Source organism: Arachis ipaensis, chromosome B09 (genome assembly GCF_000816755.2).
Source record: "Arachis ipaensis cultivar K30076 chromosome B09, Araip1.1, whole genome shotgun sequence".
NCBI lineage: Eukaryota > Viridiplantae > Streptophyta > Magnoliopsida > Fabales > Fabaceae > Arachis > Arachis ipaensis.
The window spans coordinates 106,371,390-106,375,883 of NC_029793.2; positions in this window are offsets into that span (position 1 = coordinate 106,371,390).

Genomic DNA, 4,494 nt, shown 5'->3' on the forward strand with positions numbered 1-4,494 from the left:
ACATGCATCACATGCATCATAAAATTCAATAAAAAATACTATTAGAGTTATTGTAATAATAAATTAAGGTAGAAATTTATATGCTGTTGTCTTTATGTAAAGTTGATATTTAAAAATTGTTAGACGATTTGATAAGATTGACTAAATTACTATCTAATGATTTTCGAACTATCAACTTCACGTTAAAACAATTATACACGAATTTTTCACCGCAAATTAAATGTGAATAAAACAAATACAAAATAATAACCTAATGAGTAATTCTCCACATACAAGTGATTTTCAATACAAGTCATACAAGTCATTTATATTCACGCCGTTTCACATTTTTTTTTGTGCCTCTTCTTCTTCTTCCGTGTCTCTTTTTTTTCTTTTTCTTCTTTTTCGTAATTTTTCTCTCTCGTTATCATCATCATCAACACCACATCTTCCCTCCGTGTCTCTTTTTCTTCTTTTTCTTCTTTTTCGTAATTTTTCTCTCTCGTTATCATCATCATCAACACCACATCTTCCTCCCTATTTTTTTATTGAAATTTCTTCTCCTCTTTTCGTTTTCTCCTTCTCCTTCATCAAAATCACCAGAAAAAACGAAGAAACATTATTCAAGGTACTGTTTTACTGTTCTTCTAGATTTTTTTTCTAGATTGTCTCTGTCATGTGCCTCATTCTTAACCAGCAAAACATTAAAAAATATACTGTCTCCCCCTATATTGGGTGTATTTCTTAAATCCTTTGGGTGTATTTCTGTAATCCTTTGGATGTATTTCTGTAATCGTTTGTGTGTATTTTTGTAATCGTTCGGGTGTATTTTTGAAATTTCATCATCTTCAAAACAATTTCAAAGCTTGATTTCAGAAACCATGAAAATCGAAAAAAACTGAAGGAGATCGAAGGCAAAGAGAGAACGATTTTCCATATAAATTATACAAGTCATTTATATTCACGCCGTTTTCACGTTTTTTTTTTTGTGTCTCTTTTTCTTCTTCTTTCTCCGTGCTTCCTCGTCCTCTTCTTCTTCTTCTTTCTCTGTGTCTCTTCTTCTTCTTTTTCGTAAAAAAATGAAACGAAGATGAAACACGCGAAGATGGTTCAGTAACGCGCGTGTTAGGCCCAACTTGTAAGACTTGTAAACAAAAATGACTTGTATGTGTAGCACTCCTCTTATTAGCCTAATAGGATGTTAAATGAAAGCACATGCATGTTAGAAGATTAATTAAACTACTATTTCTAAGCATACATGAAAAATGATCAGTTATTGCACATGAATAGAATGCTTCTTTAAACTACTGATGATCCAAGCTTATAGTAAAAGTGATGGACCATGCAATCAAATTAAAGGGAAGTGAGAACAAGAAATGGGGTGCACTCCCTTTCACCGAGAAAAACTATATAATATAGTACCAAGGTTGACATTGTATGGAAAATGTCAATCGACCAAACAACATGGCACAAAGCATATAATTATTATTATTGTTATTATTATTATTAATAAATAGAATTTGTAGATATTATGGGAAGGGTATGGTAGGTTGTTTCGTGTGAAGCATATTTTCTCCTCCACTTTCTAACTATATCCCCCAATAGATGCACCGAATAATCTTATGCCCAAAATTGCCTCTTTACTTGCATTGCAACCTTTCTGCCTTTCTGGATAAAAAAATGATTAAAAGCTTTGTCCAAACAATTTATGAATTGTGGTTCACACGGTGCAAGATGGCACATTGGTAATGAATGAAAATTAAAGAAGGGTACAGTCTAAATTGGTGGGTGTTTGGTGGGAAGATTGAGCATTGAAGAGAGAAGGAAATAGTTATGAGTTTGTTCGGATGAATGTGTCCCTAAACAGAAGAAAACACATTAAAATTGGACACGCATTCCATATAATATAATATATGCAAACAAATGAGGAAAAGATAACTTGTTTTGAGGTCAAATGAGTTAGACCTCACATTTGTCACTATCTATTAATCCTGTGAGGCTATGACGCAAATGAGTCACTGCTCATCATCACTCAAACCTTTTACCTCGTCAATCACGCGTTACGCTATTTAATTCTCATTAATAATCTAAGGGGCAATTGCTCTTTATGCATCTAACGAGAAATTGGATGAAAAATGACAAAAAAAAAAAAAAAATTTACTGTACTTCTGCTATGCCTTCGAATTTGTCCTTAAAGGTGTCAAGTAATTTAGTTTTCAATATATTGAACAAAATAAAAATTTGAAATTTACTCATTTTGATATCCTTAAGTAACTCCCTAATTGGTTGGCAAAATTTCTTTGAAAAAAAAAATAGCATGAAAATAGATCAGAGCTTTAAAGAATTTAATTTCTAAGGTTATTAATTTAATTTGTAATTTTTTTCGGTAATGTTACAAGTACAAATTTTTTTTTAATCAAGTCTAACTAAATTTGACACAAGTTAAAAAAAAATGCGCGTATGCGTCATCGCTTCTCTTTTTCGCACTTTCGCACTTTGTCAGAACAATTTTTTTTAGAAATAGAATACAAAAATTTATTGACATAAAACAGAAAATTTTGCATATAATACAAAAATTTTTATACAAATTACAAATTTATGGATATGACATAAAATTTTTTACACATAACACATAAATTTTATATATAACACATAAATTTTTGTTACAAATATAATTTATTAGTTAAATAAATTAATTTTTTAAATATATAATCTTTTAAAAATTTTTGTGCTGTACATAAAAATTTTCTATAATGCATATATTTTGTGCTGTGTCAAAAAATTGTGTGCTATGCACTAAAATTTTTATGTTGTTTGTATTTTATTAGTTAGACGTTAATATTTTAAGTATATAATTCTTTAAAATGTTTTATGCTGTGGATCGAAATTTCTGTATTCTAATTTTTTTAATATATATAAAATATAAAAAAGATACCAATAATAATGATAATAATGACAGAAGATCTAAATGAGAATAAAAAACAACACTACGTATATACATATATTTAAAACTAAATGCACTATAATTTAATTAAATACTTAATTTAAAAAAATTTGGATGACCAACTTTATTATTCATTCTCTTATTAGTCGTTGATGATATGCTTAATGAGTCTTACCATTTAAATTCCACTCATTTTTATTGTATATGGTCCAAACCAAAATGCATTCTTAATCTTTGTTTCATACATTTATCTTTATTTTATAAAACTTTAATTTAGATTATTAAATACGTTTTTCTTTTTAATTCTGATGATTTCGTTTAGAAATTATATTAATAATGCCTTCGACCTTATCAAGAGGATAATATTAGAAATTTTTAAAATTTTTTTATTCATTTAATACATCAAAAATNNAGATATAAATTAAAAATATCATAATTTTTTTTATAAAAATTGTTAAAAAAGTAAATATTTTTAATGCATTAAAAACATCAAATATATTAAAATTTTATTATTATTATTATAACAACAACAACAACAAAAGCTTGTCCCACTAGGTGAGGTCAGCTACATAGATCAAACAACACTATTGAAATCTATCATGTATATATCATGTCTATAGAAAGACTGTTTACATGTAAATCTCGCTTGACCACCTTATGGATGGTCTTCCTCTTCCTTTCACCCTGTGTCCATCTTCTATCTCATCCACCTTTTTGATTGGGTGCTCCGTTGGTCTTCTTCTTATATGTCCAAACCACCCGAGACGCAATTCTACCATTTTTTTCACAATAGGTGCTACTCCAACTCTCTCTCTTATATTTTCATTCCTTATTCTATTCAATCGCGTATGACTACTCATTCATCTCAACATCTTCATCTCTGCCACACTTAACTTATGTTCATGTTTTTCTTTGGCCACCGAACACTCTGTACCATAAAGCATAGTTGGTCTGATAGCAGTATGATAGAATTTACCTTTAAATTTTAAAGACACTTTTTTGTCACATATAAAACCAGACGCACTCCGCCATTTTGACCAACCTTATTGGATCCTATGATTTACATCAAGTTCAATCTCTCCATTATCCTATATGATACATCCAATGATCCAAGATACTTAAAACTTTTAACTTTTGGTAGGATATTTTCTCCAATCTTCACCTCTGTATTAGGATTTTTCCTTCGGTGGCCAAACTTATATTTCATATATTCCGTCTTGCTACAGCTTATGCACAGACCATACAGTTCTAGAGCTTCTTTCCATAAATTCAACTTCTTATTTAGGCCTTCCTTGGACTCTCCCATAAAGACGATATCATCAGTAAAAAATATGCACCATGGCACAGGCTCTTGAATATGCTTTGTGAGTATTTTCAAGACTAATGTGAAAATCTATGAACTTAAGAATGATCCCTAGTGTGTAATCCTATACAAATAGAAAATTTTTCTGTCACACCACATTGAATCTTTACACTAGTTGTAGCCCCATCATGCATGTCTTTAATTGCATGAATATATGCGATCTTCACTCTCTTCCTCTCCAAAATCTTCCTTAAGACCTCCCTCGATA